The 14,897-nt window shown below is 41.4% G+C and overlaps 1 protein-coding gene across 9 annotated transcripts in view; it reads right to left on the reverse strand.

Moving 5' to 3' along the window:
• Positions 1-10,826, reverse strand: part of KIF1A (kinesin family member 1A) — a 130,089-nt gene extending 119,263 nt beyond the window's left edge. For 8 of the 9 annotated variants that reach the window (XM_075268913.1, XM_075268912.1, XM_075268911.1 and 5 more), the window contains exon 1: positions 10,552-10,825. The gene's annotated coding sequence lies outside the window, so the exon portion shown is untranslated. Of the gene's footprint in view, positions 1-10,551 lie in introns of all 9 variants that reach the window. The other variant, XM_075268914.1, reaches the window with a different exon arrangement.
• Between the last annotated feature and the right edge of the window lie 4,071 nt (positions 10,827-14,897).

Below are 14,897 nucleotides of genomic sequence, written 5' to 3' on the forward strand. Positions count from 1 at the left end.
ACACATAAGATACTGTAGCTATCCAATATGAGAGCCTCTAGAGAGTCCTGGTACAGCCGGCTCACATTTCCCATACTACTGTAATTCAATTACAGCTAGGGCCATAGATATAGCTCAAGGGGCCAAATGTAGGCCTAGACTAGGGGTTTAGTAATCATTGATATACCAAAAAAGCAAAGAATGACAGTAATGATGTAGTAGTAAAGCATAGTGCTCTTCACAAGAAATATTACAATACACCTGGACACATTATGGCGGGTAGATAACTGACTCATGATAAAGAAGCCATTTTACAACCTCAGCCCTCCTGATGCAAAGCTACCATACAGGTAACAATGGGAGCATGATATACATGTGAATTTCTCCCCAGCTGGCACCATTGCACAATTATTGCTGAACACAGCCATCAAGTTACCTCGGCAGAAACCTCACTGAAAACAGGACATATTTAGTACCGTGTACCTCAAATAGTCATATGTCTAAAAAGACCATAGTGTCCAGACAAGCTCTGCAGCATGTGCACTGCTCGCCAAGCACTGGAGCGCTGCTTTCACTTCCATCAGCAGATCTGTGGGTTTCCCAGGGGTCTTTAAAGAGGACCTTTCATCAGATTGGGCACAGGCAGTTCTATATACTGCTGGAAAGCTGACAGTGCGCTGAATTCAGAGCACTATCGGCTTTCCCGATCTGTGCCCCGGGTAAAGCGCTATCGGTCCCGGTACCGTAGCGCTTTACAGTCAGAAGGGCGTTCCTGACAGTCTGTCAGGAATGTCCTTCTGCCCAGCAGCGCCTATCGCGCTGTACTGTGTGAGCGGGGAGGAACGCCCCGTCCCCTCCTGATAATATTCGTCTATGGCCGAGCACTGTGGACAGAGGGAGGGGGCGTTCCTCCCCGCTCACACTGTACAGCGCGATATAATATATAATAATGTACAGCACCCTAGAATTAATGTAATAATGTACAGCACCATGGAATTAATGTAATAACGTACAGCACCCTAGAATAATGTAAAAATGTACAGAACCCTAGAATAATGTAATAATGTACAGAACCCAAGAATAATGTAATAATGTACAGAACCCTAGAATAATGTAATAATGTACAGAACCCTAGAATAATGTAATAATGTACAGAACCCTAGAATAATGTAATAATGTACAGCACCATGGAATTAATGCCGTAATGTACAGCACCATGGAATTAATGTAATAATGTACAGCACCATGGAATTAATGTAATAATGTACAGCACCATGGAATTAATGTCGTAATGTACAGCACCATGGAATTAATGTCGTAATGTACAGCACCCTAGAATTAATGTAATAATGTACAGCACCCTAGAATTAATGTAATAATGTACAGCACCATGGAATTAATGTAATAATGTACAGCACCATGGAATTAATGCAATAATGTACAGCACCCTAGAATTAATGTAATAATGTACAGCACCATGGAATTAATGTAATAATGTACAGCACCCTAGAATTAATGTAATAATGTACAGCACCCTAGAATTAATGTAATAATGTACAGCACCCTAGAATTAATGTAATAATGTACAGCACCATGGAATTAATGTAATAATGTACAACACCATGGAATTAATGTAATAATGTACAGCACCCTAGAATAATGTAATAATGTACAGAACCCTAGAATAATGTAATAATGTACAGAACCCTAGATCAATGTAATAATGTACAGAACCCTAGAATAATGTAATAATGTACAGCACCATGGAATTAATGTCGTAGTGTACAGCACCCTAGAATTAATGTAATAATGTACAGCACCCTAGAATTAATGTAATAATGTACAGCACCATGGAATTAATGTAATAATGTACAGCACCCTAGAATAATGTAATAATGTACAGCACCATGGAATTAATGTAATAATGTACAGCACCATGGAATTAATGTAATAATGTACAGCACCATGGAATTAATGTAATAATGTACAGCACCCTAGAATTAATGTAATAATGTACAGCACCATGGAATTAATGTAATAATGTACAACACCATGGAATTAATGCAATAATGTACAGCACCATGGAATTAATGCAATAATGTACAGCACCCTAGAATAATGTAATAATGGACAGCACCATAGAATTAATGGTGTTATATAAATAAATAAATAAATAAATAAATAAATAATAATAATAATAATAATAATAATAATGTGGACAGCATAATGAAATGTATCATGAAAAGTTTTGGCAATATTGAACAAAGCTATATCACCCAATATGCATAAAGCTTCACAGCCCGGCTCTGCTATATGATGTCTTGTGTACTGGCACGATACTGGTAAATGGAATACATTAAGAGCATGTTGTTAATGTGGCTTCCTAATAAGTGTAGGTTTTACCAAAGGTGACCCCATACTTTAAGCATATCTATTTGCTATTGATTCATTTCCATTTACAAGAAGGAGCCGTCTTGATTCCATCTCTGGAAGGACACGACAAGGTTTGCTGAGTAACCTCAAGTAACTTACACCCTATGAAGAGATCAATGAAGCTGCAGCTGCGGCCCCCATATTACACTACTGAAATGCGTCACAGGGCCAGATGTTACAAAGCAGGTCGCAAGCCCACCGCCACCACCCAGCAGGTTATATGGAAATTACCATGTCTGACTGGCGTGGTCCATGTCACTCAGCCACCAGCTGTGACTCACATATGCGTGTCCTATAGAGATGGAATCATAAGGGACTCCCAAAGTGTAGACAGAGAGTGAAGTAAGATTATGCTTGGATTAATGGCATGTGATAAAGAATGGGGCAAAGATATATTAGAATTATATGTCTGAACAGACACTATTTTACATTATTTCTTGCCTCATTTTTAGGAACAGCTTACCTATGAGTAGACAAAGAAATGGCTGGGAGTCATCAGGAAAAACTGTTGCTTTGCAGAAATATTCAGCTGACATGCCTCCATGGTGTACTCAGGTTTTTTGCCCAGTGGACAGACTTTGGGATGGGGCACACCATTACACTAAGAGTTGCAGGATGGTCATGTCAACAAATAGCCCGCCTGCCATCTGTGACCTAGCTATTAGGAGGTGCTGAGAGCAGTGGTTACGTGAGGACACGAACACGCAGCGAACACGCTATGGACAGTCCAAACAGAGCGGCAGCAGAGAGGATCATCTGATTCACTGACAAGTATGAGCAGCTACCACAGTATCCTTGCCCACTATACAGACACTGGTAGCACCTTCATTTTGTGTCACGGTGCTCATTACATGGTCATTTGCAGTGCTGTCATGAATGAGAAACCTGGACTGCTACAAACTTGAGCCATATTGTCTTTAGTAAAGAGCAGAGGTCCTGTATGGCGAACGTATAGAGGCCTCATGGTGAACGTTTCAACGTTTTGCTGTGGTAAGATATACAGCCGCTACTGATGATGTGATGATCTGGGGAGCCATCACATACAATAGTCAGTTACCCCTATTTGTGATACAAGGGACACTAACAGCTCACTGATATGTGCAGGACGATTTGTGGCCACATGTGTTGCCGTTCCTGGCACAGCTTCTCTATAGCGTTTTTCAGTAGGAAATGTTCACCCACACATAGTAAGTGTTTCCCAGGAATTTATCTGCCACTTCCTTGGCCTGCCCAGTCACTAGATTTATGCCGATTGAGTATTTATGGTGCCAGCTGAGACATCAGCCTTGGCAAACTACAAGTGTGCAGGATCTACAGGCCCGGCTGCAACATCTGTGGGTAAAAGTACTGCAGGCACAGAACTTGCATGCCCCCATCTCCAACCATATCTCATCTTCTGTCCAGACTAGAGACTCCCAAGAAGATACTAGAACCTCCTTTCAATTGTACAGTTTTCACCAATAAACTTTTTCATCTGCTTTAATATTGAGATCACTTACATATATCACCATTACGTTCACACATAGAAAGTGTTATTCGATTCCAACTTCTTCTTGGTGCCTTTTTTTTTTTTTTTTGGGAGGGGGGGTCAGTGAGTTGTTGTTTTTTTGTCTTCTCTTCAGCATTACATGCTATGTTATTATATATACATGGTGCAGATTTAATTTTGGGGCCCATGAACTTCATGGCTCTGCTAGTCAGCCCGACATGTGAGTTTGCTTCAGGAAAAATGCCATATTCTTAAAGGGGTAAAAAGGACCAGCAACTCAGATTCGGTAAGAATCTGGTACTAAGGAACTGGGCTCACCTTCTTTGGTTGATAAACACGGTTTTATTGGCAACAAACTCACACAACGTGTTTCGGGTCTCAGACTACGCCCTTCTTCAGGTGAATAGTTTCAGCGGGGGCGCCACACATCAGATATATGGAAACATCCAGGACACTACTGCATTATGGGATACCCCAGGAAGAGGATACCTTTTTTTTTAGATATTCTTAAAGGGGTATCTATCTATCTAGAGATCTAGGTATGAAAATAAATAATCTCTCATAATGTCTATATGTAGTGAAGTACTTCATAATTTCCTGTTCATCAGTCAAAGCCACCCACCAGCTTGTTGAAGAATACAGCAAGTGAGAAAAAGAGTTAGCAGGCTATGCTGATGAGAGAGGAAGATGGGAAACCCCTTTAACAGGATTTTCCCCTTATATTACGCAGATGGCTTGTGACCTACAAAAGGATGGCAACTTTTAATATTGGAAATATTGACTGTCAGGTAGCATTTTAGATAATCATCAATAAAGAACTTAAAATAAGACTATGACATGAACTGAAATAGAGACTACTGACTGTATACAAAGTGTGGTTACAGAATGCCAAACACATCAAGAGGTTGGAGATATTTACAGTAGTGGCCATCACTTTCTATCAGTAACAACGTGGGTAATAGTTGTCAGCACCACCTTCTGCAGAAGGGGTACTCAACCACTTTTAGTTATGATCCAGTGACCTGGGTCTGCCATGTGGTGAAGGATTGAGCTGAACATATCTAGTATTTACTAATGTTAAGACACCCCTCTAATCTCTCCCAGTCCCACCCTAACACCACCCAGTTCCTTTCATGCCCCCTATATGATGAAGCTGACTTAGTGCCCCAACATAGTATAATATTCCACACACAATATAATGCCCCTTTAGTGACCTTGAAATGGTATAATACCCTATTGATGCGCCTGCAAAATAATGCCCCATTAATGCCCAACACACAGTTTAATACGTCCTTAGTAATGCCACACAGTATAATACTCCCATTGTGCACCCCTACACTATAATGTCCCCTTTAGTGGCCTTCAAATGGCATAATGCCCAATTGCTGTCCCCCACAGTATAATGCCACATTTGTGACACTGTTTGATGCTCCATTAGTGCCCACAGAGTGAATAACTCCCCTATAGTGCTCGTTCTGCCAAACGATGTGCCTAGGTGCAGAGGTCCATAGGGAGAAAGACAGATCTGTCGACCACTGTCCGTTTTACACTGATATAGCGCAGAGGCAGCTGAGCAGCGATTGGCAATAGTCCCTGCTGCTTACACAGCTCACACTACTGCTTCACTTGCCACAATGATACAACAGTGCAAAAGAGAGTGGTCAAGAGGTCAGAATTTCACCTGGATCCAGCTGGAGGCTGTGGTTTGGGTTCGGACCGCGATCGCCAGTTGAGTACCCAAGTTCTGCTATATATAAACATCATATTTTCTCTGACGATTGGTTTCTGCATTGGATCATTGTTGGTTGTTATTGCTTCTGTTGCCCTTTTTTACAGAACATCTATGAACTTCTTTATCTACACTTGAATTCCCAAGTGCTGATCTGCACACAATCTGTCTGTCAACCTGTTCTCATACATTGCGTGCAGGTCCCTTTGATGTGTGAGTCATTAGCTCATTTATCCTGCGTGCAGCCTTTGTGCTCAATGGCCCAAGTGTATTACTTTGCATTTTTATTGCCTATTTGACTCATTTACCTGATTCGAGAAGGAACATCGATGCTTCATTTACTGGATTAAATAGAAAAGTATTTTTCTTTCAATGTAAACAAAGTTTCCTTGACTTATTTTCTGGCCTCCTTGTTACAGCTAAAATATCCTAAAATCCATTGCATCAATGATGTTATTTTTACATAGCGGAGGGATTTTTATGTGTACCCTTGAAGATTTATAGTATACTTTATGGGACTGGAACTGGGAACAAAAATGACGACAATGACAGGTCTGTCATATGAAGGACACCAATGGCTACCTTTGGAATTCATTGGTTGTGTTGTGTCCATTACTTTACTAGAAAAGGTCAGCACTGCACGTCTATTGGCATCAGCAAAGTAACAACGAAAAATGCATCTGACGATTGGAATTATTAGTAGTGCATATGTCTATAGCCCATGCATATTATAATGCAGAGTAGAATACAGTACTATTAATAGGAATAGATGACCAGATACGTGATTTGCCAATTTGTGACAAACAACCTTATTGACAACCATATTGCACTACTTGCATTAGAGACCTAGCATGCAGCATGGCATCCACCTCGCCTGCCAAGAGGCTGTAAGTATATATGGCTTCCCTTAATGTATGCACTTTAATTTAGTGCTCGGACCAAATTTCCAAATCTGACAAGGATCCATTAGCAAAGATTCTGCTGGAACATCCATTCCATCTTCCTTTCATTAAAATCAGCATTTGATGGTTTCCAGAAATTATCATAGTATTGTTCATACACTTAGCAAGTTTTTCATTGCATTTTCATACGCTCGTCAAAATTTGCAGCAAAAATTGTGAAAAACCATTTCTGGTTTTGCCCCTCTTGTTTTTAATTGGTATATTGCATTGCCGCTCCCCCGTCCTGAAGTGTGTCTTTACCATATGGTACTGAGAAATGACAACTGTTTTATCAGACAAGATCCAACAAGAACACATTTTAGGTTATTTTAAGCATAGAGGCTTTTTTTTATCAGACACAGAATAATACTATGAAAAGCAATTCCTAAAATATTGTAAATCGAAGGTAAAGTAACATAAAAACATGAACACTTCAAAGACTGATAGAAACAACAAAAGCCTTCAAGGGTAATTGTCTGAGTGCCATATTTCATGTACAGTAGACAGGTATATCATATCTCAAGAGAAAAGATGGCCATTGAAAATCTGCTGTTTTAGAGGCCTGGCAGATCCTTGTGAGGAAAAGATCTAACAGGATGTAATTTTCCCATTCATTCCTTTATTTGCCACAGAAAGGTATATGGCGGCCGCTTATATCTTTCCGCTCTATTGCCAAGCCTGTCCACTCGTCTACTGTGTTGTGAAGGCTGATAGCTCTACTGGTATATTGCCAAGGTTGTCTGCTTTATTCCTGTATTTCCAAGCCTGTCTGCTCAACTGCAATATTGCCATGCCTGCCCACTCCTGTATTGCCAAGCCGCCCACTGTACTGCTGTATTTCCAGTCCTGCCTTCTCTCCTGCTATATTTCCAAGGCTGCCTACTTTACCACTGTATGGCCAAGGCTGCATCCTCTACTGCTGTGCTGCCACAGCTACCTACTCCACGTCTATATCACCTTACCTGCCCACTCCTGTATTGCCAAGCTTCCCACTGTACTGCTGTATTGCCAAACTGCCCAGTCTACTGCTGTATTGCAAAGGCTGCGTCTTCCACTGCTGTCCTGCCACAGTTGCCTACTCTATGTCTGTATTGCCAAGGCTGCCTGCTTTACTCCTATATTTCCAAGCTTGTCTGCTCTACTGCTGTATTGCCAAATCTACCTGATTTACCACTGCATTGCCAAGGCTGCCTTTTCTACCGCTGTATTGACCAGCCTGTCTGCTCTACTGTTGTATTGCTAAGCTGCCCACTATGCTGCTTGGGGTAATTCACTCTGGAGCTCGGGTTAATTCAGATCTTTGTATTGACTTGATATAATAATATGTTGGATAATATGATTATACATGTGGGATATACTGGTAATTGCCATAAAATATGAAAATCACTGTATAATTCATCTTAAATGTTTCTACTTGCCTACCAGGTGTTACAACCTGCCAACTCTAGAATGGTACATGAAAATCATAAATTCCACAGTCACAATTATGGTAACAAATGCATCAAATAATCTACTTACATATAGGATAGGCAGAAAGATCAACGGCCTTTAGAGGCAACAGGTAGTCACGTAAGGTTACAAAGGAGATGGAGTAATGCTTAGGACAAATTTGATAAAATACAAGTGTACCAAAGTATCACAAGCTCTACAAGATCCCAACTAGTACTTCATTAAGAGGCGCAAGTATCTATGGTAGCTATGAATCTTAGTAGCAAACCTAGGAAAACACTGGAACCTAATGGTACCACTTGTACCTCCAGACATCAGATAGTTATTTCTTGGTTGACACTGCTGGTACAAATAAGGATTTAATGGCCTGGATCAAACACTGCTGGTACATGGCCAGGATGAGAAATTTCTCTGATCCCGGGTAACACCATAGAAGCGCAGCTATCAGTTACTATTGGGCTTCTATGCTGATTACATGGGCACAGAATTTAATCCTATGCGATGACTGTGAAATAATAGTACATAAAGGTACGCTAACTAACTGTGCAGGTAGAAGGTGAACTATCATCAGCACTGATACTGTATAAGATGTAATCTTACTGACCATTCAATTACTATAGATACATTGCATACACTCGGATCCCTGGATCAATGACCAATTTCCAGTACATTAGAGATGAGATATTAAGATATCTATCAAGGACAGAACCCTCTTGAACACCTTCAACAAATGAACCATCACAACATACTGTCACAGAGTTCCATATTCTCACGGCTCTTAAGGAATCCCTGCCTATGCTATGATAATATTGAAACATTTTAGCTAAATTTGTGGATTTCAGGCCTAGGTATAAAAAGATCATGCGACAGATGCGACAGTGATTGGATTACCCTTAAACCAGTTACAGTGAATTGTAGGGACATTATTCTGAGCACCACCATAACTTTAGATAGTCCAACACATGCACCATTGCCATGAAAAGCCCTTTTTAGAAATATGCAAAGGTGGTGTTGAGTTTTCTGGTGATAGACTCCCTTTAAATCTGCATGAAAATATCGAAGATATGTATATATAATATTTCCAATAATTTGTGTTTATTTTAATCCTCATAAGAATGGGGCCAGCAAATCTCAGTTTCTTTAATTAATGATGTGCCAGTGTAAGATTGCTCAGGCCCAGCTATATCTGCAGAGCACTTCTCTAGTAAACACTTCTCTATCCTATATGTGATAGATATTGTTTGCACAGAATTGCAGGTGACTACACCAGTCATCCAGACACAGAGGCAGGGTACTGCTTTAGCAATGTCTTCCTTGTTGGAGTCTGATTCATTGTACAGCTCCCTCCTGAACCACCAGCCATAATCACTCTGCCAAAAGATCCACATATAATGTATCCCGGAACCTCTCCCCGTGCCGTCTGTAAACACATTATCTGCCAGAAAAAGAGAAGCAAGCGCAATGGGCGGGCTGATCACCAGAGTTTGCAATGTCATACCCCTAGAGGGTGGTTACTACCCCACCTTGACCCACCCAACCATGCATAGGGTATATTCATTCCAACCACAATGTCGGCCCAGGTGTGACGCCGCTTTGCATTGTTACAAGCCTGAGCTCAGCAAAAAATGGCGGGTGGGGACCAAAAATAAAAAAAAAATAGGTGGTATCATCAGCTGTTCGACTGGATACGTCAGAATAAAACCACAACAGACACAAAGGAAAGCAAAAGATACATGTGGACCGTCCTAATATAAAAGCATAAGACATCATACAAACATACATGACATTGACAAGCCAACCGGGATTCAGCTCATACACAGATATCATCAGTCTTTTGTTATTGTGCTATGGAATTACAATCCATTACATTATACAATAAGGCCATATAAGGATCAGACGGCTGATATGAAATGCATCACGTAAGCACACGCAGATGACTGCCCACCGACAGTGTCTATCCATGACCTACAAAGACCTATTTATGATCTATAACTCGTAGTAATGCCAATCATCCAGCCAGGAACCCTCATAGTCTTTGGTTAGTAACATTTTGGCCAGACATCATAGGAAAGAGGCAATGGCAGATTGACAGATGACCAATGGTGCACTAAGGGCCCTTGCGGTGACGAATGGGTTAAATGGCTGGTGCAGGAATGTCCCAGGGGAATGAGAGAAGGGAGGGAGACTGAGCAAGGAAGAAGGAGGAAGGGAGGGCAATGGAAGAAGAAAAATAAGGACAGAGGCTGGAAAAATGATGGCGAAGATGGTGGCGGACAGGATGGAGGCATAGGACACGTAGAGAAGAAAGTACAGACAAGACATGAAGGATGTGTGAGGGAAAGCATCAAGGATGAGCAAATGTATCCACAAATAATATGTATCACAGCCGCGGAAATAATACCGGAGACATAGACGGATACATGAGAAGAGCAAGCCATAGGTACACAGTACAAGAAACAGCAGCCATATAATAGGCTAGGGAAGGATGTATAAGACAGGGATGAAGGAGACAGAGGGAGGTAGGGCGGTACCTGGCCGTCTTCCTTGTCACTGCTTCCCTCTGCGGTGGAACATCAAGACAGACTTCCCTGGACTGACAGCTATTGGGAATGCTCTAGTGCTGTGTCACAGCTCCCACTGTGGATGTGTGTGCGGCTGTCCTGTGCCTCCTGTTTGTCCCTCCGGGTCCCTGCCCTGCCTGTCACTGCTGGTTGGTTGAAGCGGTGTTGTGGGGGAGGAGGGACGGTCAGGCTGCTGAAGCTGGAATGCATAGAGAAGCAGAGATGGAGAAGAGAGAAGGGAGGAGGAGGAGGAGGAGGGAGAGGAAGAGCAGGTGGGGAGAGGGAGACATACTGGAGCAGGAGGAGCCATATACTGCTGCCACTGGTGGTGCTGAGGAGAGAGCCGTGACGTCAGTGCAGATACTACACCATCACCAACACAGAGAGACAGAGAGAGATGTAAATAGATAGATAGATAGATGTTAAAATGATAGATAGATAGATAGATAGATAGATAGGAGATAGATAGATAGCTGCTGTACATTATTAAATTAATTCCATGCTGCTGTACATTATTATATTAATTCCATGCTGCTGTACATTATATTAATTTCATGGTGCTATACATTATTATATTAATTCCATGGTGTTGTACATTATTATATTAATTCCATGATGCTGTACATTATTATTATATTAATTCCATGGTGCTTTACATTATTATATTAATTCCATGGCGCTTTACATTTGAGGGTTCACATACAGTACATAAAATGTACAAACAGTTATGATACTAACAGTGGCCAACTTGCACGGTGGGGTAGATGGCCCTGCCAGCGAGGGTTTACAATCTATGAGGGAAGAGGGATAGCAACAGAAGGAGAGGGGGAGACTGTACAGATGGCAGTGAGGTGATAGTGTTATTGAAGGTTGTAGGCCTTCAGGGCCTTATTGAAGCCTGTGATTGTGGGGGTCAGTCTTATGTATCTTGGTAAGGAATTCCAGACTATAGGGGATGCACGGGAGACATCTTGGAGACGGTTGTATGAAGAGTGGATAAGAGCAGAGCAGAGTAGGAGGTCATTGGAGGATCTGAGGTTACGTGTGGGCAGGTAGTGGGAGATTAGGTCGGAAATATATGGAGGGGACAGGTTGTGGATCGCTTTGTATGTCAGTGTTATTATTTTGAACTCTATCCGCTGGGCAACAGGTAACCATTGAAGGGCTTGGCAGAGGGGAACAGCCGATGAAGAACGGGGAGAGAGGTGTTGTGAGAAGGTGACAGGCAGGGTGCTGGAATCACGGTATATCTCCCCCAAGTTTTTAACTTATGTGTGGTCCAGTGCGGGTCTTGAATAGGCCCCAGCTCAAGGTGAGTCCTTGGCTCATTACTGGGCCAGAAAAAGGCTGTGGATTCTGCATTCCAGGGCAGATCCAGGGAGTGAGAGGAGGTGTATAGGTCCTGTAACCCTGATTCCAGTGAGACAAAGTTGTGCTTGTTTTGTTCATGTGGCTGGTAGTAAGCCACACGTATAGTTATCGTTTCTATTTAGTTAGTTGCTCAGACGAGCAGGATTTTATTTGTTTTTGCCTGAAGTGAAGGCTGTATTTTGTTTTACTCCTTTTATGCCTGAAGTCAAGGTTTATTTATTTTCCTGTTTTTTTTTTTTCTAAATAAACCAATTTGCTGCATATTTCATGTCCCTGACTTGACTGTTTGGGTCCGCATCATTCCCTTCTTCCGAGCTAACTTCCCCAGTGTATCAAGAGACATACAAAAATATAGGTGATAGACAGAGATAGATAGATGATACAGATATAGGTAACGAAATAGATATAAATAGACATTGTGAGACCTCTCCAAAAGCCCACCTTTTTGAGAAGACTACTTCATTATCCAGACTTCATTATCCAAACTATGACCAATCAGTTCCACTACACATTATGTATACTATCTTTTTAAGACCCCCAGAGATAATTAAACTTTTCAAAGGCATTGTGGGTGATTGTCTCAAAAAGATATTACTGTATTTACAAAAAGATTCATAAATAATGGTATGGTAAAGAACTAGGAATAGACGGATAGATTTTATCCAGTTAGGAAGATAAATAACTATTTAGAATGAGACTGTCACATTGCAAAGACACGACAGTTTACCAGTGAGATATGTATCCTACTAATATTATAAGTGTGAAAGTTTGTGTGTTTGGATGTTTGGATGTTTGTGAGTTTGGATGTTTGTTCCTCAATCACGCTAAAATGCCTGGACGGATTTGCATGCAATTTTCCACAAACATAGTTTTCCCTTAGGATTGAGTCACAGGCTACTTTTGGTGCCACTAAACAACATGGCTTCCTAGCAGGAGACTCACAAAAGCAGGACTCCTAGCCCCAGCTATAGACTCACACACACTGCCTGTCATTTCCTGCCTCAACCTGCCTGCACACTCCTTACTGTCACCTCAGGAGTAGCCCTCACTCTACTCACTCACATTTACATATAGCTTTCCACTATATAACACATCACATACACAATACAACACATCACATTGTCTGTATCACGACATACACAATACAACACATCACATTGTCTGTATCACGACATACACAATACAACATATCGCATTGTCTGTATCACGACATACACAATACAACACATCACATTGTCTGTATCACGACATACACAATACAACACATCACATTGTCTGTATCACTAGATACACAATACAACACATCACATTGTCTGTATCACTAGATACACAATACAAAACATCACATTGTCTGTATCACTAGATACACAATATAACACATCACATCTGCTAGCCCACCAAACTTTTTAAAGCACTTTTACAGTTTCACAGTTTCACACGTCTGTGTCCGCCCAATTCTCGCGGGTAAAAGCTAGTAGTCACATATATGTATATATATATATATATATATATATATATATATATATATATATATATATATATATTAGCATATGCCCGCGACTTCGTTTGCAAGTTGGTGTTGCCGCTGAGCCACTTATATTTAGCCAATTGCTGTTATGGATGATCCACCTGCTCCCGCGTCTCGGCTCTGCTACATCACAGCATATGGGCAGCCTACTCAGTTGTATGTACATCTCTATATATGGAGAGTGTACTCAGCTGTGCTACAGCGCTGCTTAAGCTCTGCTACATCTGGCCATTTGGATTATAGGGGTGTTCTTATGTAAGTGTCTGAGCAGCCTCTGTGTTACAAAGGGCTGAATAGATTTGGCTGAAATGTGCCAAAGTTCGATCAGCCTGCTCCCACGTCTTGGCTCTGCTACATCGCTGCATATGCATAGGATACCCAGCTGTATGTACATGTTTGCATATGGTGAGCCTACAGAGGTGTGCTACATTGGGCAATTGTGATTACAGGGGTTTTGTTATGTGACTGTCTGAGCAGCTTCTGTGTTACAAAGGGCTGAACGGATGTTGCTGAAATGTGCCAAAGTTCTCCCCCCTCCCCCATCAGAGGCACAACAACACATTGCCCGTTGTACTCACTGGAACTCTACACCTGATATACTCCTCTTGTCCACACACAGCCTGCATGTTCTGTAATCTCCTGATCTTCCATGAGACTCCATTTTCATCAGCTTTCACACTGTCCAGCTTCATCCTATATAGCTCTGCCCACAAAATAGCATGTAGCTCCACCCACTGCCTAGCATGATCCTATTCTAGAATGGCCTCAAGGACCTGTGATGATGTCAGGTCCATTAGTGTTGTGTGAACCTACATTCCTTCACTGCGGTCGTGTAGTGATGTCATTTACCAGGATAAAAAGTAGCCTATGTTCTAATCGGGGTTCTTTTCTACGTATGCAGCAAATTTCATGCAAATCCATTCAACCGTTTTTGCGTGATTGAGGAACAAACATACAAACATCCAAACCCACAAACATCGAAAACCACAATAATATTAGTAGGATATATATATTTGTGATATTATTTATTAATTTACTTTTTTTTTTGCCTGTAGGGTGTGCAAACCCATTAAGTCATAACCCTGCAGTGAGTTTGTGAGTGTTTATCCTGCTGTTACATTGTATTTTACCTACCTTTGATTTCAGCTTGTTACTTACTGTAACTCTGATTCTTTTCTGCCTGGCCTAAACTATTGCCAGATTAACTGTATTGCATAAACTCTGCCATCCCTGACCTCGGCCTGTTTTCTGACCACATTTCTGTTTGATTCTTTGGTGCCATGTCCCAATGGCTCTAAACCCACCTCTGTCAGTTGTTACTGAACACGAACAACAAAGTGAAAAACTGAGCAAACAAAGGCTGCTTCCTCCTGATCTCATTGTCCAGTCTATAGTGTCCAATTAATCTATCAGGCGA

This window comes from Leptodactylus fuscus, chromosome 3 (assembly GCF_031893055.1).
Source record: "Leptodactylus fuscus isolate aLepFus1 chromosome 3, aLepFus1.hap2, whole genome shotgun sequence".
In the NCBI taxonomy this organism is placed as follows: Eukaryota; Metazoa; Chordata; class Amphibia; order Anura; family Leptodactylidae; genus Leptodactylus; species Leptodactylus fuscus.